We start from the raw sequence: 26,863 nt of genomic DNA on the forward strand, positions 1-26,863 counted from the left end.
ACCGAGAATGTCTAATTCACTTATCTTGGATTCAAATCAGAAAACAGATCAAGGGAATTAAATTTACCCACTTTCCCTTAAAGGCCTGTAAGAAGGACTTGGCTCATACTTTCGTTATCAAATTAGTCTGTGAACTTTATAAGGGAGAAATCAAATGATTGTTAGGCTAAAAACTAATTAAGTACCGTAAACATTTAATGTTTTCTTTGATTGATTCTTGGCTTTGCCATGGTTGGATATTGCAGCAGAACCCAAAACTGCACGTGATTTACTTTACTTATGATATGATCAAATTAGTGAACAGATGGATGTTCTTACTGTAATTATCAGACTTTGACCTTAAGAATGCACTGGGAAATTAACCCTTGGAAAAGATAAAGGCACCAAAATCAATTATGCTAACTGAACTGATACATAAGTGTGGGTGCATTCTTCCAAATTCTTGCTTTTCCAAAGATAAAAGGTGGAACAAAATTAGGTAATTGTACAGTTCCTCTTAAACTTTAGGTCTGCTGCTTTTTGGGAATTGTGTGATTTACCATGCTCAAATATTGAGGCAAATATTGTGTTTGGGGTTGCGCTTTTATTTTGACAGCTGATCCCTTGTGATTTAATATTGTCTTCCTCATTGCTGAATTGTGGGCCGGGGCTTACTGGGCGTTTTCTGCTTACTTTCAGTTCTGTTGCCAGCTGACACGAGATCAATATCTTAATCGCAAAAAAAAAAAAACTCTTTACATAAATTTAAATAATTGCCAGACTGTAGCCACATAATATTTTATAGATTGCTTGCTGGTCCTGTATCCATAATATTACGACTGAGGAGATGCGAGGGGACCGAAAACGCTGTGTCGGTACTTCTGGTCTGGAATCTGCGTATTCCTCCATCTCCCCCAGTGGCGACGTCTTGCCTCGCCGATAAAAATAATTCAAACTTTATATTCCTGAATAGATATCCAGTATCGTCCACTTTGCTTACGCTGCTCAAAGATTAGCCTACATTTGGCGTTTCTGAAATGAATTCGTTCGTGCGTCATTGCCTATTTCATGGCATGAGGAATCGGTCATATTTTATCATGTGCTGCCGCGTCCCTAGGCCTTCGCGTGCCAGACTTGGAAAGCTAGCCTCCGCAAAACCGCCTTATTCCTGGTCCGGCCAGAAGAAGAACCGGTCGTTTTGTTTCATCTTGCGCCGTGTCCTCTTGTAATCCTTGTGTAAACGGCGTTTGCAATGACTTCAGTAAGAGTAATTGGGAAGAGGAGCCGCCAGGGAAGTTCGTTTGGCCGCGCTCTACGCTCTGTTGTTAAAGGGGGTGGCTCCCTCTCTCCTAACAGTGTAAATAATTCATCCCTCTATTACTTTCTACGGAACCGCAGCCGCATTTCATTAGAGGCCTGCTCCGGGCCCCGGTCCAGCCGCGATGGCTTCAGAGGCTTACAGCATGAGCACATAAGGCGTATCCAAGATATCACCGATGTTGCTCTGTCAACACTCTCTTTTGAGAGGAGGCCAAGTGCTGTCTCTCGTTTGAAAAAACTGCCATATGATGTTCTTTCCCCGTTATTAAACTGGGGCGAACAGCGGCGTTACCGGCGTACTACAGACCTGCAGACATTCCAGGTCTGGTCTCCTGTATGTGATTTTGTGATGAACCCGGTTACGCAGTTCTGCTTTTGGACTGTGTAAAAAGTTTGAGACCCCCGTCTCCTTTATGAAGTGCGTTTTTAATTGGTGTTGACTGTTGGTTCACTGCTCTCAGCTGGTTTTTAATTCTGTCGCGGAGTTTTTTAATGGCCTCGTAAGTGTGTGTGCGTGTGTGTGTTGGTGTTTGAATCCCTGTGTTGGGTTCCACAGTGGGATTAGCACCAGTGGGATTACAATGCGACTGCCGCGCTTCTGTTGTCAAGGTTAGACCCCCTTTTTGAAATGCGCAGCGTCTGTATTGCTTGGATATGCGAATCTGCTTCTGCAGAACCCCGCATCCTGTTGTCGTCTGACTGCGTGGTGCGCGCTGACTGCGATCCCAGGGCGCCCCAGCCGGCGTGTTTTTCCATTAGCATTTTAATGAAGACGCGGGCGGGGAGCGAGGCGTGAGCACAGGGGTGTTAAACAGGTTCGCTTAGGGGCTGCGCAGCCTGGGAGCGGCTGGGCTGGGCTGGGCTGGGAAGGAGGGGCGGAGAAAGGGGAGGGGTTTGCTCGCGGGCTCGCCGTTCTGTCGGCGGGCCCAGCGGATTTCGGGTCTGATCTCGGATCGGTTCCCCGGGGGGGACCGGCGGCGTCCGCGCCTACGGCGTGCGACGGGGCGAGCGCTGTGCAGGAGCGCACACGCTCGTTTGGATTCGCCCTTATAATCATTTTACCGTTGTTTAGCCAAGTATGTCGAATGAGAACTCAATTTTCTATTACAGTGACAACCTGGGGAACCGTGGAATATTAGTTTCTCCCAGAATGGGTGCTATTCCAAAAGCAATCCATGCATTTTCTACTGAAAGTTTTGATTTATATGGATCTTTGCCTCAACAGAATGGATTTGTTTTGTACCCAAATTAATACTTTTTTTGTTTCGCTGGTAAACAATCAAGAGGAACACTGCCTCTATGCATTGTAGAGTCGTTTTGTTGACAATTGCTGGCTTTTATTTTGACAGCAATTGTCTGCGATTACATTGGGCTCCATCGTTTCATTTTTTTACTGACAAAAGCTACCACTGCAGCAGAGCTTGGCAGGCATTGATGTAAGGGTGGCTGACACAGGCTGAGATTGACAGCACAACACAGCTGTGAAACCCAAACCTATATTTAGATCTATAGATCCATTTGAAATCCCTGCATGCCATCCCAGTGCACTGCTTGTTTGTGATGACTGGTGTACATACATTTACCCACATACCTACCCTACTCACTGCTTTTTTTAAATAGGTTATTTGGTGTTGGTTGTGACAGACAGACACTGAGAATTTTCCCACTTTTATCAGGTCCTCCAGCATGTGGTTGCTGTTTGCCTGTGTTATGAATCCCATGCTAAAATATGCGCGCTGCGACCACTTGGTGATTAAAGTTAAGCCCCTCCGACTTGTTCTGAAGCCCACACTCCTGTCGTTCATGAGCAGACCCTCAGACTTCTCCAGCTCGGTCTTTTTAAGTGCTATATCCTTGTGTTCGGGATGGCATTAGAATTTCAAATAAGTCGTTTGACATTGTGAAATGTGCTAGTTGACCTTCCATCCGCCATCCTTTTATAGCTTGGTGTTCAAATCCCCCCCCCCCCCCCCCCGATATTATGCTCTCAGAAAAATAAAGTACTTCTGAACACACAATTGGCCTGCGCAGCTGAGCAAAGCCAAACTTCTTCTATTCTGTTGCATCACCGTTATTTGTTTCACCGAATTAATTGCCATAAATACAGCTAGCTGAGCTGTGTAATGCAAACAGTGCTGGACTGGAAGGCAGATGCTCTGTGGTGTAGAATAGGGCAGGTGTGCGCACAGATAGACACCCACATATGCTGGAGCATATGCCTCCTGCACTGAGACAGCAAAAGTGCCCTTGTGTCTGCATGGATTTATTTTGTTTTTTTATAACCAAAGGTGCCCTTTTAATTTTTGAGTCTGTGCATGGGTCTGGGTTAGAATTAGGATTTCAGCGCAGTATCCATAGAAAGTGGTGTGGCTATAAAGTTGACATTTTGGAACGTTTGGAGACAAAGCGATGGAACCTCATTGGGGAACGTAGGCTGCAGCCTTTGTACTGATGGGGATTCAGTTGGAGTGTAGTCTGGCTTTCCCTTAGCTCCTTGCCTAAGGCAATTCTGCGGGGGTGAGGAGCTAGCATCTTAATTGAAGATGGAAGCCCAACCCCCCCACTCGCTGTTGAACCCAACACCTTCCAGGCCCTGATCTTAATAATAGGTCCTTGGCAGTGGAGTGGAACTGGTGATAAGCAACTTGAGGTGCAGGAATAGGGAGAGCGGGTTTGGTGAAATATGGGAGGATTTAGATCTGATGATTGAACTTTGGGGGGGGGGGGGCATTCATTAAGTCCATATGAGAGTGAAGAGGAGTGAGGGGGGGGCCAGTGCCGGGGGGCATTTGTGAGACCTGGGCCTTTCCCCAGGGAAATACGGACTTTCGCCTGAGCTGCTAAGTGGTTCTTTGTCATTTCCAGGGCTTGCACACTTGTAGGGTTTGTTATGGTTTATTGAGTAGGAACAGACACCAACATTGACAAATCGAGCAATTGATTGTACACTTAAGCTGTGTGTTTTTTTTTGTTTGTTTTTTGATGGTGACTTCATAATTGTAGGCATTTTGTTGAAAACAACCTGTCACTGTACTAAACGACAGCTACAAAAATGACATGGCTACACTGGATTTCACTGAGCAATTTTAATATTGCAGGAGATAAATCATTGTCTAAATAAACAAGCATTGTAATATGCTCTTTAGAGTAAGATGAGATGACCCTGTAAAGGGTCATTCATGCTCACTCCTTTTGTTTATGTGGCATGATAAATGGCAAATGTACCATCCATCAATTCTAACGTTGCCCTGGTCAGGATGGTGAGGGGGTTCCAGCCAGCATTCACGGATACTTTGAAGACGTACACGGCAGTTAACCAATCCACTCACCATTCATTACATTACATTTACTTGGCAGATACTTTTATCCATAGCGATGTAACGTCATTGGATACCAAACGTCATTGGAACAACCACAGGTCCCATAACGTACAATACTCATTATGTAACAGTTATTCATAGCCATGGACACATTAAATCCAGTTCATACAGTAAGCATTAGGCTAGGTCAGAAAGTTATGGTAAGTCAAACTAAGAGGCATGGCAATGAGCTACAACATCAAGATAATGACACAAGTGCAATATAAGTGCTGGATGGAGGTGCAAGTGTAACATGAAAGTGCTAGAGGAACAAATTAGAAGGATGCAAGTGATAAGAACGATTCTAAATTGGGAGTGCCCTTCAGAGTAGTGATATTTATTCCAGGTACAGTCTGAAGAGATGTGTCTTCAGACCATTCACTCACACACTCATACCTGTGGACAGTTTAGTCTCTCTAGTTAACCGAACTTGCATGTCATTGGATTGTGGGTGGAAACCGGAGTACCCGGAGGAGACCCACGTGGACACAGGGAGAACGTCCAAACCCCACACAGAAAGGCCCTCGACCGCGATTTGAACTCTTCTTGCTCTAAGTGACAGCGCTATTCACTGCACCACCATGCCGCCCAATACCGAATCTAATAAAGGTCAATTTATTATTGCATTTCATTTCAGGCATTTAGCTGATGCTATTATCCAGAGTGGATTTGCAAGCGCAGTTACCTCACCATTATGCTACACAGCTGCCTATTGTATTATTTCTATTGTATTATCTCAGATGAGAGCAGCCAGTACTAACAATAGGGGTGCTTCAGGCTGCCAGCTGATAACTGCATTGCATCAGGTCTCAGTGCCCCTTAAGGTTCTTTTTTAGAAAACCTTAAGGGACACAGAGAGGGGCGTTCACACAGAGTATACCTTCGTGTGTAGACGTCCTCCCCCCCGGATGGGGTTGGACCTCTGAGCTGGCACAGGTCCACCCCTCCAATCACTGATGTCCTCAGATACCCTCCACACCGCCGGTGTCCCCGCAGGTGACCCTGTCCCCGCCTCCCAAGGAGGAAGCGGTCATTCCGGGACACCGAGACGTCGGTGGTGAACCGCATGGGCCGAACGGCCCACGGAAGTGCATTGTGTCAAGTCTATCAAAAGACGTTTGTGGCATTTAAATCAAAGCCCGGCTTTTTGAATGTTCTGTCTCTCAGGTTACAACGCCTTTGAAATTTCTGCCTCTTAATAACCTTGGCTTTGTGCGCTTTTTTTTGTGTTGTTGTTGCTGCCCGTTTTGTTCTCATGAGTAACGGCGAGTTGCTAAGCGCCGGAGTCCGTAAATCTGCTTGAGCCGCTGAATTGTGGGGGACACGGAACCCCTTTGTTAATGACGACGGTCCCCCCCCTGCTTGTAAGGTGACTCGCTGTCAGGGTGCAGACGATGAATGGCTCCCTGCTCTGGGTCCTCGGGTCCAGTACAGGCGAGCGTGTGTCCCCGAGGCGTGTGTCCCCGGGGGGGGGGGGAGGGGGAGGGGTGGATTATCCACCTCGCGGGCGTCCAACCAGCTCCCGGCACCTCCGACCCCACTAATCCCTGCAATCTGCTTTCACCCTGTCTCCCAACACCCCGCCCCCCCGCTCCCAGGGAACCATCAAGGTGACCACGGAGGCAGCTGTAGCCATTTGCTGAAGTAGTCAGGTACTCTAAGCCTCGCACAAGCCTGTTTAAATTAAACATGCCGCTTCGGTTTCCTTTGAGAAAAATAAAACTGGCTTTTAAATCACTGAAGGTTTTTTTTTTTTGTGTGTGTGTACATGAGTGCTTCACGTACAGTTGTCATGTCGCCCTCTGGACAACAGGATTATTAGATCCCTTTGGTGCAGTGAGCTGGTCATCTCTTGTCAGGCTCATTTGTCAGGAAGTTGTGCCATATGGCCGCGCCGGTTGCAGTTTTGATCTCGTAGCCTCTTTGTTTATTGAATCGATGATCCCGCTGCACAAGAAACAGTAAATTAACTATTGCGTGTAACAGGATTTATGCGTGCTGATCAGTGTGTGTGGCGGAGAGCACGTTGTGGTTAAGTATGGTGTATTTACAGGTGCTAAAGAATGAGCGGTTGAGAAGCATTTAATATGTCAGTCCTTCTTAAACCTTAGGAAGTGCATGAATATTTAAACATGCTGTGGCTTTTATGGCTTTTATTAAGACATGTAAGTGTGAGGTTATGACTGCTAAGGGCTTAAGCATTTGTCTCCAAAGTAAAAGTTACTGAGAAACTTAGAGGACAGGTGCGTGTAATCAACTCCAGTGGGTAGACTGCGATCTCTCTGATTAACTGCACAGCATCGGATTCGATTTGAAATTCACATTCTTAATCAATTTGAAACTGTCAAACCGTGGTTACCATGGATATTTTCAGGACAGTTATCGTACTGTCACAAACCCTTGCTGTAACTTGCCTTGCAGCAAGCGACTGTAGGTGGCCAAAAAAATAAATAAATAAACATGGGGGAGAATACTATGGCGTTCTACTTAAATATAGTGATGAAATCTGTCACCATTGGCTGAAATCTCATTACTGTTAACTGAGGCTTTTTGAAGCAAGAAGCACTGCTTAGCATGTTAGCTGGCTAACGGCCTTGTTGCACGCTCAGAATACACTTTGGACGCATTTCCATCCCCTAAATCAAGGCTTTTCAACCGTTTCTGATCCAGGGACCCCACCAAGGCTCAAAGACAAATCTGTACATAGGCTCGTCATTACATATCTAGTCTGCCTAGGGACCTGCTACAGTAAGTTCTATGATCCCCCAGTGCTCCATAGGTCCCCTGTTGGAAACCCAGGCCCTGAATCCATTTTGGCTGCGTTCTCTGTGGCTGCCCTGATGACACTAAAGGATACATTGAGTCCCTTTAGCTGGCATTAGGCATGAAGAGACCTATGTTTGGTGTCAGCTGCTGTGAGTCATGGGGCATATTTTCTTTGTTGCTTTTTTTGGGCTGCTTGTGGTGTAAGTGGGGCACTGTGATCGCTCCCTGCCCCCCCCCCCCCCAAAAAAAAGATTTCACAGAGAGGATTTTAAATTATTTATCAAGGCCTGGGCTGTGCCTCAGACTCGGGGAGAGAAGCTTCTCAAAAATGCATTTCATTTAAAAAGTGACCCTCAACCTCCTCACTCACTCACTGGCTGTTATGAAAATATAAATTTGCATTTATCTGACCAGGGTCAAATATGTACTTCAAAATGCGTATTCTGGGGAAATTCAAAAACTGTCCTGAAGCACCCTGAGAATTTTCAATGAAACATATTTCAAATCAAAAAATGCTCTGATTTATAAAAAAAACAATGTTTTCCGTGTATACTGCTGAAAGTGACCTTAGTTAGAAATGGTGTGTACAGGACTGAGGTCTTTCAGATAATTTTTGACACGGGTCTGTATTCACATTTCCATTTCATGTTTGGGAGGAAACAGAGAAAAGACGATGATGTTAAGTACATACTCAACCTTAACAACAGGATAAAATACGAGTAAATGTGGGGGGAAAACAATTCTAAAGTGCATGAATTGACCAGTAAACCTGTCTTTAATAAACCAGCCTGTTTTGTATGAAGGCAAGTGAATAGGCTTTTAGGAAGCATTCATAGTGCTTGTGTCAGGTCAAGCTGTTGCAGAGATGGGGTCCAGATTGCCCGCTGGATGAGCCTGAAAGCATGGCAAATGGGCCCTGTGTAGTCATGTGACACCACCTCCTCCTCCTCCTCCTCCTTGTCCTCCTCCCTCTTCCTCTTCTCCTCAGGAGGTCATGCCAGACCATCAGCTTAAACACAGTGACCTTCGGCAGGCTGGCTAACACAGCATATTATGAAGTAGCGTTATCGTGGAGGAAACGGTATTGGTGAGAACAAATTTGCCGAGGCTTCGGCAGATTGCGGAACAGCTTGAGGCGTTTGGTCGGGTGGCTTCGCCGCTCGGCAAACATCTGCCAGGCGGCCTTCGCTCTCGCGCTGTCGCGGTGTTTGCGGAGGAGGAAAACAGGCTTGTTTTTCGGAGTTCCCCTCCGTTTTCATCCTGCGAGCCCCCGGTACAAGTGTTATGGGAGAGACGTTGATGTTCACATGTAAGAGGCCTGCTAGATTTCTCTGAAATGCTGCACGTTTGATATCAGTAAGGCGTAAACCGATGTCTTCCCAAATCCTGGAAGTTCAGTTGAATGAGAAAATGAGATGGTTATAAGAAAACGTCGAAATACCTGCTAAAATATAGGTTGGTTTATGAATCTGTAGTTTCCAACACGGCACTTTATTTTATTTGAGAATTTTATTGATAATTTGCTTGAACATTTAACCGTCATTGCAGTCATCAATTATAATACAATAGCTTATCAAACACTGCGGTTATACATTTCAGAGGTTCAGTTATTTCACTAGAGTAACAAAGGCGAGGGCGAGTCTTTCTTTGGTGTGCATCATGCTTTTGAAGGGAAGAGCTGTTATCTCTTGAGATTTCTCAAAATCAGCTGAAGGTTAAAAAAAAAAAAGATCCTCAAGTCTGGGCATCCTCAATTTCTAGACCGAGAAATAAAGTTCATCACGCGGGTGAGAACAGACCTTGAGCGTGTCTCGTCGCCCGTCTCGCGCCGTTAGAGGAAGACGCCGCTCGGTGAACGAACGCGAAGTCCTCCCGAGCAGGAGCGCCTGACTCCGCCCGTTCGTCACCCGCGCGTGCGCTCTGCGAGGTTGCGTTTTTCCCTCCGCGTTTCCGCTCGGAGATTGAAAGTCGGAGACGAGACGGGGCGCGCGGGAGACTCTCTCAGACCCCCGCCAGCCTCATTTCGATTTCCTGCCAAGGTCACGCGCAAGTAAGCGTCTCATAATTAATGTTTGCTGGAAAGTTCCGGAACGCTGGCGGTCGATAGAGGCTTGACTTTGGGTACTTTGTACTCTCCCGGGCGCGGTTTAAAGGCTACACAAAACAAACGTAAGAGTAGCAGGCCTGAATCAGCAGGGACCCCCGTGTCTGGTGGAGAGAGAGAGGCACTAACGAGGACAAGCCAGCACCCTTTTCCTGTTGTTGTTTTACAGGAACCAGGTTCAGTGGCCCAAGTGTGGTGCTGCCCGGGCTTGTGCTCGCAAGAGCCAAGCGTGAAACGGCTACGATGCACAATGACACAATCGCCACTGTACCGCCCTGCTGCTGCCTGGCTGTGAGCAGGCCGTGGGTTAGCTTAGCTGTCTGCGTAATGAGGCCAGCTAGCACCGAAGCTGCTGGGAAGATGGAAAAGGTGGTGGACTTTTTCAAGCCGGCTGCAAAATCTCCTGTAATATTTCCCTATCCTCATCTGGGGTTCCTTCGTTGTCCTCTGGCAGTGTATGTGTTTGACAGCTACAGCTGCAGTGCAGCAGAAGCATACCACTAATGAGCATTAAAATGAAATGTTGTTGGCAGTACCTTTTTTTTCCCCCCCTGTGCTGGCATGCTAGATAATTGGATAACAGATAGTCTGAAAAGGTTGAGACCATATGCGTCTGATTTTATGTGTATATAATAATTATCTGTATCCAAATGTGTATGACATCATTTTTGTCACAGGTACAATACTAATGACAAAGCAAGAAAGTCTTGCCAGCCAGACCCACCTTAGGTCCTTCAAATTATGGATCCATTCCAAAAATCCTGATGTAAAATGGCTCTGTCATTCTGGCAGATCACTCTTTGCTTAAAGTTTCTCAAAATGGATCTGCATTAGAAATGTGCGAAAGGCTGACTGGAAGATGCATCTGTGATTCTTTCTTTTTCTTGTGCTTTCTCTTCGCACAGTTAAGCACTGTCAGCCTCCTCAATCTTAGCAGTCAGCGCTTGCTTGCCCCATTAATGCACAGCCCGGAACAGAGACGATCATTCTCATGTATTTATGGGCAGTGGCTGGGCCGCTGGTCCCCGGAGTGTGGGAGGGAGAAGCCTGGGGGATGTAGTTAGAGTTTTCGCCGGGTTTCATTTGCATTGATTATAGCTTAGCGTGACCCCGTAGCTGTCAAAGCTGTGGCTCGTGCGGAACCTGTACCGCGCGGTACACAGCAGGGGGAAGAGCGCGGTTCGAGCCGGCTAACGGTACCTCACTGAATGAATGCACAGTCAATCAGTCTTGTTTTCCTCCCTGAGCTGTGGTGTCGTGTCGAAGACAAAAAAAAAAAAAAAATGTAGTTTACATATGTCTTCTTAATTGCACCTGGATGTATTGTTTAAGCATTTGCAATTTGAGCGAGCGCATAGTGACATCTTTTATATTAGCATGCGTGCCTGTTGCATGGCAAGCTGGCTCCTTGTTACCTGATACTCCATCTCCCTTCTCTTATTTTCAGTTTGTACGTTTCCCATGAGCCTCTGGTCCTCTCCGACTGTTACTAAGACTGCATTACATTACAGTACGTTTATTTTGCAGATGCTTTTATCCAAAGCGACGTACAGTAAGTGCATACCGAAGTTCATTGGAACAACTACAAAACACAGGTCCGATAAGGTACAGTACTCATTATGTAACAGTTATTCATGGCCACGAACACATTAAGTCCAGTTCACGGAGTAAGCCCAGGCTAGGTCGTAAACTGGCCTGGGAGGTGTAGGCCTAACTGTGGGAGCATGCTGCAGCTGCCTCTCACGAAGCTATTTCGAGGCACGCCGTTTTTTAGTAACTCGCATGCACAGGATTTCTTGGACTGCGTTTAACTGCAGAATGTGTGTGGTGTCAGAGCCCCGTGCACATGCTGCAGCCCTCAGCACTTCTCTGACCTGGGCCTGGCCATTTGTCTGACCCGCTGACCTTCGGCTGCCATCTGTCAATAACGCTTGCAAGCGATCCCAAAAAAAAAAAAAAACGTCAACTCTTTCGGTAGAAGTTGTGCAGAAAAGGAGTTGATGTTTGAGTGCCAAAGGAATTATGGGATGTCTGAACGGAACGTCGTAAGCAGTGAGTTTAGCCCCTTCTCTCTCGGCTGTTGTGGCGTTGTGTTGTCCCACAGTCTCCTTTCATGAGCCGGTCGACATGTCAACAAGAAGCTCACTGTGCAGCGATCGTAGTATTTACCCTTTCTGTGGGGGCTGTTTATACGGCCATGCTGTGACTGGCTGTGACTGTTTCTCCAATGTACCAAAGGCCATTCTTCCACTGGTACCATTAAGATCAGTTTGCATTGCACTGTGCACAGGACAATAGAAAACAAAATGCGGCCTAGATTTACAGATATGCGATGTAAAGTCATCCAGATCACTTTAACCGATGAAAGAGCGCAGGATATTATTTATAGCAGGTTGGTGATTAATGTGTGGGGTGGGAAAAACTGAATGTAATCGGAGGTTGAAATAGCCCTAAATAACGTGATGGGAAGTAACACAAAAGAACGGCGTTGCCGTTTATAGCAAGCTGGTGATTACTGCGTGGGATGGGCAAACGGCAGCAGTAATCCAATCCCTGTAATACAAAGTGTCAGCTACCCTGCATTTAAAGTGCGTTTTCATCTGGGACTAGCTGACTCTCTGAGCCCCCCCCCCCCCCCCCGTGCTTCTGCAGGCTGTTCGCTGCACTGACTCCAGCCTCAGATGCTAACACTGCCAGTGCTGCTCGGTCCCTGGTCTGTCAGGCTCTGTATCGACTCCTCTGATCTACGTGCCGGTTCACACGAGAGCTTTCCCTCCCTGAGTCTCCGCCTGCCACCCTAACTAACGACGTTCCCCCATCCCGAATCCCGAAAACGGCTCATCGCAGAATCGCTCGTTTCCCCGGTTTAATTACAGCACAGGCTGTTAGAGCCCCAGAAGCAATGGTGCCCTTGCATATTTAGGCTACATATCAGGGAAGGAGATGAGGGCTCTGAGCTTCCTGTCTCCTTACCAGTTGCTTTTCCTCTTTTATAGTCCATTTCTGACCTCAGCAGTGGTGGGTATCAGGAACTCCACCCTCTACAACAGGGGTCAGCAACTAAGTTTGGCCTCTGGCCAAATATATATATATTTTTTTACAAGGTGCTAGTTTGTGGCCCAGAACATAAGCACTCAGTTAATAAGCCTGTCATTAGGCCTACTCTAAAAATTGCTCACAAAATCTTGCTCACATAGCTGAGCAGCAGGCCTACCTGAGAAAATAGCATCTGATAAATTTGACAAATCTGTTGAATTGTCATTGCATCTCTGCTCCTTGATTGGTGGGGATTCTGGGGAATATTCTGCATTGGCTGTCAGTGTCACAATTAGGCTATGAGGCTACTGTGGGAGGAGAAGCTACTCTGAAAATGTAGTTAACTATGCTACCGATTCCTTGACACTGGAAGTTGTTAAGCTACAGCACAGCTACCAATAAGAGAAAAGTAGTTAGCTAAACTAAAGCTACTTTTAGAAAATTGTTAACTACATGGAGCTATTTCATGACATTTCTGACACTTGCTCATTCACGATGTCATGAATCCAAAAGCGACAAACTCATAAAACCTAAAATTGGCTAAAATCTAAAACAGTCCATTGATTTGCCTGAGCTGCTCTGACAATCTCACTTCCCAAACGACAGTTTGTTTATTCAAATGCTACCTAAATGCTACTAAACAACTTGGCAGCCAACTACCTTCATCCCATGAATGCACCAAAAGACAGGCAGGAGGTGTGGCTCTTGTGCTGCACTCTCCGGCTCCTTGTCATGTGATTTTATTGCTGCACAATGATTTTCCCAGACCTCACTTTTACTCCATGTGGCCAGAAAGCGCAGACAGGAGAGCACAGTCAATGTTGCATATCTCACCTGCAGACATTTTCATATTTATTTTTTCATTTGAAATTTAAATTGATTTATAAAATCTGATCTTGCTTGTGCTGTTGAACCCAAGGGATGATATAGTTTTGTCCATGCCACTTTTAAATTTGACCAAATAAATTAAATACTTCTTGGTGGGGGATTTAGTGGCCCAAAAAATATTGCTGGGGGGACAGATTTTCCCCCGGGCCGCCGGTTGCTGACCCACAGCAATGTTCTGATTCATCTCAGTTTTTAAAATGAAATAGTCATGCTGCTTTTTTTTTTTTTTTCAATCTGCTGAAATTGGCATGGATTCATGTCACTGTGCATCTGGATCACTTCAGAATGACAGGTTAATTTGATTAGAACTAGTTTCTTTATTTCTAACTGCACATAGCAGGGATGACAACCCTGATTATCTCGCATCAGAGCAGCGCCTGTCTTTTTCCTGTTGTTTAATTACAGATTTAGATTAATTATCAGGCTAAATGACTGCGAGGGGTTACATCTTCTGTGTACTTGCTTGATTTGCTACTCGTACACGCAGTAAATAAAATGTGCCATGATGTAAAAGTACGGAATATGAAAGTAGTAGTTAATTAGGTAGGCGATTGTGCATAAAATAAATTCTTTCAGTACGGGTGAGATAAATCCGATGTGCGATTCGGACGTGCATATAGAAAATATCATACCCAGCAACACCTGAATAATGTTCAACACGTATACTTGAGGAGGTAGTATTTGCAAATACAAGCAGGGCAGTTGGCAGAGATGTTAACTGTACTCCTTTAACCAGCATGCAATGCTTGCTAAATTGTTCTCAATTAAAATGCATGAATATAATTTGGTGCTTTTCAAAATGCTTTTATAATTGTTGTTTATAGCGAGCGTTAAAGTAAATGCAGCCAACCCCGTTCTTGCCTGGGAAACACACCTGTTTATTGAGAGATATAAATGAGTAGAGGAAAAACATGGTTTAAAACATTTCCCATCGGATGCCCACTGTGTGTTTATTTTTTTCACCAAAAAGAAAAAACATGCCACGTTTGTCTTGATAGACTAAAATAGCTTTGTGGGTCCCATTTTGTACGAGCCTGCACTGCCCCCCCCCCCCCCTGATGTGGAGAAAGCCAGTGACCAATTTCCCCTCGCTTAGGAAGATAATTGCACATGCAGATTGCCTGTCTTACATCAGGATTACCACTCTGCCTTCAGTAAGGTGCAAGGCAATAAACAGAGTTTACCCTGATTAGTTCTGTTTGGCGTGCTGCACAAATGGTATAGCCAATTATTGTTGCTTTTGTTTGTTTATTTATTTATTTATTTATTTAACATTTTCTTATGTTCATTTGTGTGTTCAAGCAGTGCTGGAGATTATTTTCCTACACACCACCCACCCCCCATTTGCCATGCAGTGGGCCAGGTGATCATTGTTAATGGAATGATTGAATAACCCCCCGCTACATGCACATGTCGCGCGCGCACACACACGCACCACCACAGCACACGCACACTACACCCCACACCCCCCACACAACACACACACCCTACACACATCCCACACAACACACACACACACTACACACACCCCACACACACACACACACACCACCTCACACCCACACACACACACTCACTCTTACACATACACACACCGCCACACACACACACGCACAGACCCCCACACGCGCACACACACAGACCCCCACACGCGCACACACACAGACCCCCACACACGCACACACACTGTTTGATGAGGTTTTCAGCAGCGTGTGTAAAATGCAGTCTGCCACCTGCAGTCTCATCAGCAGTCGAGGCTTTCCCGCTACATTATCCGTGCTTCCTCACGTGTGAGGTTCAAAGCAAGCGCACCGGCAGTCATGGGTTTCCTGCGCCCCTCACATTTTTAAAATTTATATATTTATTTTGGTGATGGTAGTTCATATTTCTGCAATTTATTCTGACTTGCTTGGGTCTTACTCTGTAGAAGTCCCTCCCTATCGCTTTCATTTATAGGTTGGCATTTCACACACTTTTGGATCTGATTGGTCAGCGCCCTCCATCTCTAAACTAAAATGGCAAATTTTAGACTCTCTGGGTGCTGTCAGGTTTAGCCGCTGACCACCCACACAGCCGCCGCGTTCAGAGGACGTTGCGGCACACGCGGGGGGGTCGTAGCGGGGGCGATGGGAGCCATTTTTAGAGGGAGTTTGGGTTAGGTAGCGCTGCGTCCCACGGCCCTCTAAGAATAGCGAAGGGGCGGGCCTCGCGGGCGGGAAGAGCGCATCGCCGGGTCTGGGTCGGGTCGGGGCAGCTGCGGGCGAGCGGCGGGGCAGGTGGGCGGACAAACGAGCAGCTGCCGCCCTTCCGCCGCTCGCAGCGGGGGCACAGCCAGCTATAAATACCCCCGTTAGCTTCCCGAAAATGGGATTCGTGATGGGATTCAGATTCATATCTCACCCGGGCCGTTTTCCCCGCCCATATGCTAATGGGAGGGGCTGTAATGACCGAGTTTAAAATAAAGGGCTGGTGAAATCGACGGCGTGGCTCAGAAACGATTCGGCACGCTCGGACGCGTTCCTGACTGGGTTACCATTGTGCAGGAAGTCTCTGTTTTGAGGTTCAGTGTGTCACGTGTGTGAAGGATTCCTGTCATCACTGGCAGATCCTTAGTTGGCTGCCATTCGTATTCATTTTTTGATTAGTTGGGTTTTTTTCTCAAAAATCATTTAGTCTTAGCCTTGTGTGGCTGTGATTTGAATGGTTGCTGACGCATAAGGATTAGTTAACAGAATCCATCCATATGGATGGATTTAGGTAAACCCATATAGGCTAGCCGGTTCCAGCTCAGTTTAATAATGGGATATTAACTCAGTTATTGCTCATAATACAGAGGAAGTAGGCCTGTGGGGCATAGTGTCATATGTACAGTACTGCGTGGCAGTACTGCATCCAGCATACATACTGTTCAGGCTGCTTGGTAAATACTGGAATTGCTTCATATTAATGAAGTAAATGTATCTGGTAATCCCCTAGGGTCCATTAAAAATCTTTAGTTTGACTGTATTCCCTGATTATTTATTTATTTATTTTTAAATACCCTTGGCTGCTGTTGAGCAAGGGCTTCAGCCGCTGTGTCGAGCCTATTATTGACTATTAATAACAATCACGTCACTCGCTATGCTCTGAGTATTGACTGGAACCTCTGGGCGTAGTGAGTTGGTGGTCTATATTGGTCTCCTCGGGGCTATTTACTCTCGCTGTGTTTGCTCATTTGAGAGGCAATTAACAGACCCCCGCCAAACATCGTCTTACGAGATAAAATGACTGCGCCGAAGCCGAAAACCTTCAGAATAGCATAGCGAGGGAGACTCATTCGAAGCGTCGGCAAGCCTAGCGCGTCCGTGTTCTCAAACAGATTTTTTGACTGCCTGCGTACAATTTGTTTGAAGTTCATTTGCGACAAGGCCGTTAAGTAGTAAGTGCGGCAAAATTCAAGCAGGGGGGAAAAGACATGTGCAAAAATGCGTGATGGGTGCTTCCGAAGCCCATTGTGTTAAAGCACTCTAGCGGGCCCCTTACGGCACTGCTGTGTTTGAGTCATTCTCACAGAGAGCACGGATGTGTAAGCCCTGTTAAATTTGCCATAAAAATTATTCTTTTTTTCTTTCTATAAACGGAAGAGCACTAGGGAACAAGCGACGAGCAGTTTTCATATGAAGTGAAAAGCTTGAAAAGAACCAGGGGGCAAAAACAGGACAAAGCCATTAGTCGAAGCGGTGCTATCTGAGGTAATGCAGCAAAATAGGATTCATACATCATTATGTAAATTGGTCGCTTGGAAACGGCGATTAATTTGGCCCTTTTAGAATGATTTTGGAATGTTGGATTCCGCGTCGAGTTTGTGGATTTGTAAAAAAACAAGAGGCTGTTGCCCTTGCTTTTTGAATTTTGCTTTGCGTTGCAATAATGTCTGTGTAGTTTAATGCCAGTATCCCGTGTCTGTCTTCTCTATCTGTTGGCATTCTGCACAAAACAGCAATAGTCCAGAAAGGGGGATTTATCTGTCTATTTATTATGTGCTGTGCTGTGAGCTGAGGTTTGTTTGTTAATGTGGAAGTGTACACTGCACTCCAGTGCGTGTTTTGTTTGGTGAACGGTGAGCCATGACGAGGTGTTAATTTGTGTACACGCACACACACACACACACGGCGTTCGCAGCAGTGTGTGTGTCCGCGCGGCGCAGTGTGCGAATGCGAGGCTCGCTCATGGCTACAGCCCCCCCCCCCCCCCCTTCTCCCTCTATCGCGGGGCTCTCCGTCTCGTACAATCAATAGGGAGCGCACATCATTCCAGCATCATCTCCATGGAAACGGTCACTCGCTGCAGTCAGATTGGCCTCCTCCTGGAGGCTGCTTTCATGCGATAGGATGACAGAATCCACCCCCTCCCGCTAACACAAACACACACACACACTCTCACACGCGCGCGCACGTACATATGCACACACACACATTTTTACCCCTCCTCCTTCGCTTCATCTTAGCGTGGTTATCTCCCGAACGGAGATTAGGCAGCTCAGTGCACCTCTGGGCTTCGGAGCAGAGCCAGCAGCACCGCAGTTCTGCCCTGGCACAGGACCCCTTACCGCAGAGGAGCTGGAGACACGTCCGCCACCCGAATCTCGCTGAGGAGGAACGGGGGGACTCTGCCTGCCGGGAACATCGGGTTCTCTCTCTCTCTCTCTCTCTTTCCCTCTCTCTCTCTCTCTCTCTCTCCGTCTCTCGCCCGGGCGCACACACGCGCACCACAGCGATGCTCCCCCGCGCGCGTCCCAGGCTCCAGCGGAACCCCCGACGCCGACCGAACCGCCGCTCTCCGCCGCCGCCCGTTTCCGGCTGAGCGGGTCGGCGATGGACGCGCTCTCTCGCCCCGCGGACGACGTTCGCTTTCGCGTCCGCAAGACCCGACCCGACCGCTCTCCCCCGCTCCGTCTCTGCCAGAACACCTCGGAATCCTAATCCTTCTCTCCTTCACGTTTTTTTGAAAGGAGGGAGGGAGGGGGGATTTTTTGGTACACGTACGCAGTTGAGATATTTGGAGGCACAGCGGAGGCTTTGTGCACAACTCTTAATATTTTATTCTTAACCACCTTTCCAGATGACGGTAACCCAGATGCCTTTTGTATTCTCAGGTGAAAGTTTCATTTTGCGTCGTTTTGTTACCTGACTTCGGAACTGCTTGCACTGTCTGGTTTGACTGGATTTTTTTCTGGCGGTGTCGAGCATCCGTTCAGCGCACGCGGAATATCTCGCCTCAGACCGCAGGCTAGCGGCTGCGGCGGCCCCCCCAACCTCAGAGGGGTAACAAACTCTTTTGGTTCCGCAGCTAGCCGTCGATAAGCCACGCAATTGCACTGCTGCGCCGAGCGATCGTATCTCTCGCCGTTAGACACTTCAGAAGTCGTCCGGTGTGAAATTACTTTTTCTCTTTTTTGCGGAGATCGCGTACTCCACACACCCCCTCCCCCCCCCCCCCAAACGGGATTTCCGACCCAACTCTGCAGAAAGAAGAGGAGGGAGAGAGGGGGGGGTCTCTTTTGAAGTCGCCGCGGCGTGTCTGATCCGTGTAATTTCCCGAGTAAGGACCGACCCCCCCCCCCCCACCCCCCGGCCCGCTGCTGCCGTTGCCGATGCGCCCCCCCGCGGCGGCGGCGGCGGCGTGGACCCCCCCTCGGCCCGGCGACGGGGAGTGATGCACGACCTGTGCGCGAGGCAGGAGGAATCGGCAGACGGAGCGATGGAGAACCCGGCGGGGGCGGAGGCGCCACCGGGGGAGGGGGCGGAGCAACGCGGCCCCGCCGCCGCTGACCCCGCGGGGCCCCCGAGGGCCTCCGTCCTGGGCAAGCGCCACCACTCGCTCTACGAGGGCCTCAACGGCTGCGAGGCGGGGGGGTTTCGCAAGGTAAGGAACCGGGGGGGGGGGGGGCCACCAGCGTACGACCCTCGCCTGCCGCCCTTTAAGAAGGGTGCCGGCAGGATGCGTATGATGACATCACCGCTGATGTATCGGAGAGGGATGGCGCTGCGGTGCCCGCGGCAGACCTGGGAACAGCCGGCCGCTGCCAGCCTCCGCAGTCTGCCCTCCTCTGCGTTTATATAGGACAGCGCGGTATGGGTAGGCTGGCAGCTGCTATATTGGGTTCGAGTGTGACCTTAACCCATATTTCCAGCTGCCGCGGAGGGCTAAGTGGGCCAGGAGATCCGCACGGCGATACCTTCGTAGAAAATCGATAATGCCGCCGCTGACGCCGCCGCGCTGTTTCTCTGACCGTGCGATAGCGCTCCTCTCCTCTGACGTGTCCGTAACCGCGGTGATTAAGACGGGCCTGGCGCCTCGAGTGACACGTCATCTGCCAGCCGGTCGGCGGCATCGCCGCGCGGCGCTGAGCGTTTGCTACGCTAACGCTCGGCCTGTCGTCTGCCTTTAAACACATTACTGAATGTCTTCACTTCCTTCAAACGCTGCCTCAGTTCAGTGTACAGTATAAAGGGTCACGGTCCACAGCAGGTCTGTTGAATGTCTGTCTCTGTCTGTTTTAAAGGAAGTTGGCGACTGTCATGTGTAGGTTATGCTTCCTCAAGCACTCTTCTGACCATAAATGTGAAACTTTGTCTACTGCTCTATTACAGTAGCTCTGATATGTATATACTACTGCGTGCAGACTAAGTAATATATGGATTATATCCCACACTGATATGGACACCAGTGGAAATGCATTATTTTATCTAAGACACAGTATCATTAAATGATGAATGATGGGAAGTGAATGAGAAGCCATTTTTGCCATTGATGTGTACAGAACATTTGAGCTGAAGTGGACAGTCTTATTGATCGCCTTAGCTGCAAGCGTTTGTGTACATTGCTTGTGGAGCCTTTTATTTGCCAGGTAAACATCCTGGTTCCTGTTGATCCCTTGCCATCCCACCATCTGACTTGTGCTGTGTACAGGTGCCACGGTAACAGCTATGTTGCCACCGTGTGATGATGGTGTGATGGCATGATCTTTCTCCCCGTCACTGCCCTGGTGCATTGGAACACTTCTCCCGGCCAGCCAGCCACTCACAGTGCTGCTTGAGTACGGCAGCCAATCACAGCGCTGCCTTACCATGGCAGCTTATCGCAGTGCTGCCTTACCGTGCCAGCCAACCGTAGTGCCGCCTGAATATGGCAGCCAGTCACAGCCCCAGCTTGAGCATGGCAGCCAATCACTGCGCTGCCTCAGTTTAGTGCCTCAAAAGCAGCCCAGCCTTTGGACAAGTGGTGATTAAACCCAGAAAGGGTTCATTGTCTCCAAGAACCACACATAAACCTGTGGTCACCACCCTCCTTTATCTTCTCCTTTGAATCCATTTTTGTCAGGTGACCTGACTCTTTGGAAATCTATGTTAGTGCCCAGTGGTACACTCTTTAGAACGGGGAAGTTAAGTTAAGTTTCCCTTAAGTTCGTTTGATTTGCGGCTGTGGTCTTTTGCTGTTGCGACTCTGTGAGTGTGCAGTGTACGTGCTGTGATGACTTTCCCCTCTTGTGTGCGCTCAACAGTGCAGTGCCCCTACAGGTAGCCTTGTGTTTTGTGGTGGGTTAGGTAATTGCAGTCCATATCTTCATTTGCCTACTGTGAAAATTATGGAGTTGGACTACATGGAAATGTGAGGGTGTAATGTTCAAGCAATATACATGGATACGTGTCCTTTGTGTAAGAATGGTTTCAAATTATGATGGGAAGTTGACAATATGTTTTTAACCATAGGATCATACCATTGGGGTTTATATTGGTAGAGAATATGTTTATATGTTTATATTTTAAGGGAACAAGCAGTTCAATGTGCTTCACAATGGAATAAAAAGATAATGCATGCGTGTTATGGTCCTCTAACTTCCTTTTTTAATGTCGAGTACTGTATAAATAGCATTATTGTTCAGTGCAGGTTTATTTGAATTCTCATAGCTGGTCTTCTCACTCATTGGCCAACATGGCGGTTAAACCCTGCAGCGCACAATAATGATGTCCCTTTGGGGGGGTGGGCCTCTCTTCCACAACTAATGATCTTAATGTGACCAGAATTCTGAAGGAAGCTTTTCACTTGTTCGTGAGTGGCAGGCAGGGTTTTGTTTGTACATGCTAACATGAACGCACGGGCTCCGGTAATGGAAAAGGCCTGGTGGTGTTTACCTGTTACAAGCTCTCTTCAAGGTTGACCTTTCAAATGCCGTTTACCACAAGATAATCGTGAAAATTGGGAGCGACGCGGCTTTTGGGGTACAGGGCTAAATGCAGTTTACATTATAGCCAAGTCAGGGTGTCAGCGTTGGGCAGAGGAGACTAGACGCCCATGAATGATGCATTAGCGTTAGCATCATTAGCGATTATCTCGCGCGCTCGCGCGTCGCTTCCAGGCCAGCGGGCGGTCGCCCGGCCGCAGCTGGGATTACCGCTTACTTTCCGCGGCGGGGCGGGGGGGGGGGGGAGAGGCGGCCAGTCGTGCTTTCATACCATCACCATTTTCATATTTAATGAGCCGTCGCGTTGGCCACTGCCTGCGCCTCGTTTTAATAAGCTGCGCGGCCCGCGGGTTGCCAGATCCATTATTCATGCCGGCGTAAACAGTGATTAAGGGTGGCACTCAGACAACGGGACTCACCTTTTTCCAGATTTGTGGGGGGGGGGAACCATAAAAAGAAACCCACAGACGGTGGATTTACCAGCCGCCCCTCCTCCCCCCTCCCCTCCCCCCACCCACTCCCCCAACGCCTTAATAGTTGGTTATTATGCGTGAGGCACAAAGAAATTATGGAAATATCTGATGTTGGTGGTATTTTGTGTGTCCTTTGTATATTCATAAACCCGGGGTCGTGCCGTGTTTAGAGTTTATATTGAGTCAGCACGTATATTAAGCACGTGTCTTAAGCAGGGGTCTAGTCCTATTCCCCCGGGTGCATGGCTGCCCTTAGCCAGCTGCTTGTTGAGGTCATCAGGGTCTTTTAATCTATTGTTTAAAATGGGCTTGTATTGTGCTGTGTTTTGCTCATGTCTTATTTAAAAAAGACACATTTTTCTGATGTTAATAAAATGTAAGGAAAGGGTTTTGGTTGGATACTGGACGGCAGTGGCTTTTATTGTGTGATTGCGCTTGATGCGCCCGAATAAACCCTTTTCCTGAGATTTATATTCCGAAAGCCATTTCAGAACAGCGGAAGGTGGGAAATTCGGGCTATTAAAGGTCAATGTAATTTCAAATCCTTTTTTCATTACAATTTTTCAAGGGAACTGTAAAAAAAAAAAAAAAAAAAAAAATTCTGTGTTGGAAGTCCAACAGTGAGGAAAGCGTGATAGCCCTTTTGCATTCTTGAATGTTTTAATAATGTACGAGTTGTGTGTAGCCTGTCCATTTCCCAGCCTCCGTGTGAGCCTACATGTGTAGGTGACTGGCCTGAACCTTTCTGTCCATTTGCTCGTGATATGAAAGTCCGCACATTAAGATTGTAGGGTGGTTTACAGACGTGTGGCCTCTCGTCAGACTCCCAGAGGAAAACAGGCTGTGTTTACCGTGCTGACAGGGAGTGAGCAGGGATTGATAAAGAGACGGCGTGATGGCCGTGACATTCTACTGGATCAGCGTTATGTAAACCTTAAGATGGTGTCTTTTGATGGTGTGGTACTGTGGGCGCTGACTAGGGAACGCCATTCAAAAGTGAACAATGGGTAATGCAAATTACCCATGAGCCTCAGCTCCCAGCTGTACTACAAAGGTTAACCCGGTTTGATTGTGCTCGTGATATTAAGGAGTCCACATATTAAGATCCAGACCAATTCAGCATGCCTTGTGGACATGCTTGCTGGAGTTTTTATTTAGACAGACCTGTGTTAAAATGATCAGTGATATTTGTTTAGATGATGAGTAACAGCAGTACAAAATGCCAAAATGCGAATGTAATTCCTACAGTCCACAGAGAGAAGCTCAGGTTAGAGTGGAGCATTCTGGTGTTTTTTTTTTTTTGCGATGTAGATGAAATGGGCTCCATATCCACACGAGCAGGATAGATGAACTGATGTCCTTAATTACTAGACTAACTTAAGTGGTGTTCAGGACACGGAGCAATGCTCAGATCTTCTGTGTGAAAATTTGCACACCTTTGTTTTCCTTTGTGGTCCTTCCGTACATGCTACTCGCGTGAGATATATAATCTCATCGCTGACCTCTGTTTATGCAATCTGCTTGTTCCTAGACACAGCAATGTTTGTCTTTCGTTACGCCCCGTTCGTCTTTTGTTACGCTATTTCTAGCTTTTCGCAATCTGAGATATCGTCCGGTTCAAACGGGCCGCTTGGTGACTCAGAGGCCCGCGTTCTCGATGACTCGAACGAAGGCGGTGTCGAGCGAACGGCCCCAGTTGTTGCAGCCATAAGGTTTTTTTAAATTTAGTACAGGCGGCTGAGAGGGGCGTGATGCTAATGTAGCCTCCGATGATATGTCTGCTCCGCTTGAGCCTCTTAACTCTTCGCCGCTCTCTCGTAGAGCGTAATTCTCCTGGGAGCGGCGCTCCGCTCAGCCACTCTGACACGCTCACGCTCGCGGCGCAAAGCCTTGGCTCAAGTTTAATTGGAACCGCTGACAGCATCATCATATTGCAGTCACAACCCCAGGAGGTAGCCTAAGAGGTGGGGTGGCTGTTTTATTTATTTCATTTTATTATGGATTCGGTTTGGTGACACTTATGGTAGAGTATAACTGAATCACTTATAGAAACTGTGGTGCGGTTTAGAAAGTGCCTCAGGACAGGTATTGAGTCCCCGTCAGACTATCCGGTTGCACTAAGACACAGACTCAGTTGCGCCAAGCACACTTTTTCCCCTTGGAGGGATCGTGAAATCCGTGAAGGAAAAGGTGACATTTTGGAGTGCGTTGGTGTCTTCCTGTGCAGTTCCAGCTCAGCAGCGCGACTGTGACTGCCCGAGCTTCTCTCTCTTACGGTGGCCATTTCCAGCCCTGCGGTGCTGATCAAAGGCAATCCTGCAGTCTCACGTCCTCACAAAGGAGACCCTCGCCACTTCACTGCTCTCTCTCTCTCTCACAGTGGCATTAACCTTCCTCTCTCTTTCCCTGTCGCACAGCAAGAGGGAAAACGATCTGGGTTTCTCATTGCCTTTTCCACGGTCAGCTGGCCTGATTTGATTTGATTACTTTTCAGTGCGTTAATAGCAAGAATTTGGGTTGGGGCAAATTCATCACTAAATTTGAAAAAAAATAATATAAGGGAGAAAAAAAAACAGAAGGGAGAAAATATGATAATTGGATATGCTTGTTTTTTAGCAGGTTTGTACCAGACATTGTTTGTGTTGATTGTGAGATCTCCATCTCTCGTACCCCATCCTGATAATCTCATTATAATGTGTTATTTTTCTCTCCTAATATGCGCATACATCTTTGAAGAAAAGTAACATCTTTTGTTTTGCTGTATAAAGCTTGATGTATGTTGCTCTTTTTATCTTTGACATGTCGTTACTTTCAGTCCACGGTGCATTGACAGTTTGCACTTTTTCCATGTCAGAACTAAGTGGATGTTACAAAAGATGAATGGAGGGGAAAGTGTGAGTGATGGGAGGGTAGATGAGTGGCTGAATGCCTTCACACGGATATTTTGTCAGCTTCGGAGTAAAAAATATGGCTTTTTGACCGAGCGCAGGTGTTGACATGTTATTCTGTTTAATACTGTGCTCCGCATGATGATTGATTAATTGAATATGGCAGTCAGGCCGACGGTGTCAGTCTGCTGGCTAGAAAACACATGGCTCCTCAGTTTCAGTCCTGAACGGTAAATGGACTGCATTTATATAGCGCTTTTATCCAAAGCGCTTTACAATTGATGTCTCTCATTCACCCATTCACACACACACACTCACACACCAACGGTGAAAGGCTGCCATGCAAGGTCCCAATCAGCTCGTTGGGAGCAATTAGGGGTTAGGTATCTTGCTCAGGGACACGTCGACAAACCCAGGGCGGGGGATCGAACCGGCAACCCTCCCGACTGCCAGACAACCGCTCTTACCTCTTGAGCTGTGTGGCCATAATGAGGGAACTCCGAGCTCACAGCAGTGTGCTCCTCCTCCTCTTCCTGAATCTGCCCTGAAGTTCCCGTTGACGGGGCCAAAGCGGGCGGGGGATTGAAAAGCAGTCGTCGGTGCCCGCGTGGGGACGGTAACGGCAGTTCGTCTCGAAAACCGAAGGAGGCCGCGAGACGGCTATTGAGCCTGGGGTGGGGGGGGGTGGGGGTGGGCCTGTGTACCTGAGAAAAGGGCTGCGTGTGCGTTTCGGAAGTGCAGCCCGAGCCTCGGGCCGGGCGGTTTGCTCCGGACCGCCCGCCCCTCGCTCTTCCCTTCCCATTCCAGCGCGATTCATTCATTCCGATTGGCTCTGGTCCTCGGAACCTCGTTTCGGGATTCGAGACGTAATGCACCGGCGGGTAATAAAGAGACCTCGCCCGCCCGCCTGGCTGGCACCGCTCCAGAGGTCCGCCGTCGATCGCCAACGTCCGCTCCCTCCCCGTTCCCCGGGCCCTGTCTGCGCTGTGAGGCCCTGGGTAAGGCCAAGCGCTTCCCTTTCAGTTTGGCATGTTAAATAATGTAATGAACCGGCTGGTCCCAGGTTTGAGGTGATCTTTAATCGCTCGTTTGTTGTTCTGTGCCATACAGGTTATGTCACGGGGAGTTAAAGGCCTCAACCTCAGCGCTAAAATTTAAGGGGATGCTGTACAGAGGTGTTTCAGTAGACCTGTGTGGTTTCTTCTGCAGAGTAGCTGTACCTGCACAGGGATGGTGAAGTTATTGCATAACCCCTTAAAACTCAGTGCTTTTTGTGAGAATCCCCCCCTTAAATAAACCCTATTATCTCCAAAAGCATATACAGTGGGATATAAAAAGCTTGTTAAGTAATAAGTAGGCTAGCTTTTTTTTTAGAAAAGCTGCACTTTTTGCATTTGAAATAGTATTTACGTGCAGAGAAATTTTTTGATATTTATTTTTCATCTCTCTTATTTCCAGTTGGTTTACCGAGATGCGGTTTTTTTGAACAGAAGCGTGAGGAGTCTAAGCTTAACAACAGCATACGGGTTATTGCGCTGCACCTCGAATCAATGACGGATAAACGCAATAATTTAAGGCGGTGTTATTGCCAGATGCCGGCGTCCGATTTCACGGCCCTCGGGCTGCGAGGGTTTAAGGTGCTGAGGTATCGAGCGCCTTGTGTGACACGCTGCTGATATTGTCCAAATCCAATCGCGCGCCGAGCCTCCATCTGGCGCGGGAGGGCTTTCGGCGGCAGCGAAGTGACGGCGGCGGAAAGAGGGAAGGAAAAGCCGACGGTTTTCTTTTCTTTTTTTTCTTTCTTTCTTTCTTTTTTCAATCTCGGC

General features: G+C 47.7%; 1 protein-coding gene across 3 annotated transcripts in view; it reads left to right on the plus strand.

Annotated features, from left to right (window-relative positions):
* The window catches only part of LOC135263810 (peripheral-type benzodiazepine receptor-associated protein 1-like), a 99,144-nt gene that overhangs the window by 4,137 nt on the left and 68,144 nt on the right, over positions 1-26,863 (plus strand). The window lies entirely within an intron of this gene.

The sequence above is a fragment of the Anguilla rostrata genome, chromosome 9 (assembly GCF_018555375.3).
Source record: "Anguilla rostrata isolate EN2019 chromosome 9, ASM1855537v3, whole genome shotgun sequence".
NCBI lineage: Eukaryota > Metazoa > Chordata > Actinopteri > Anguilliformes > Anguillidae > Anguilla > Anguilla rostrata.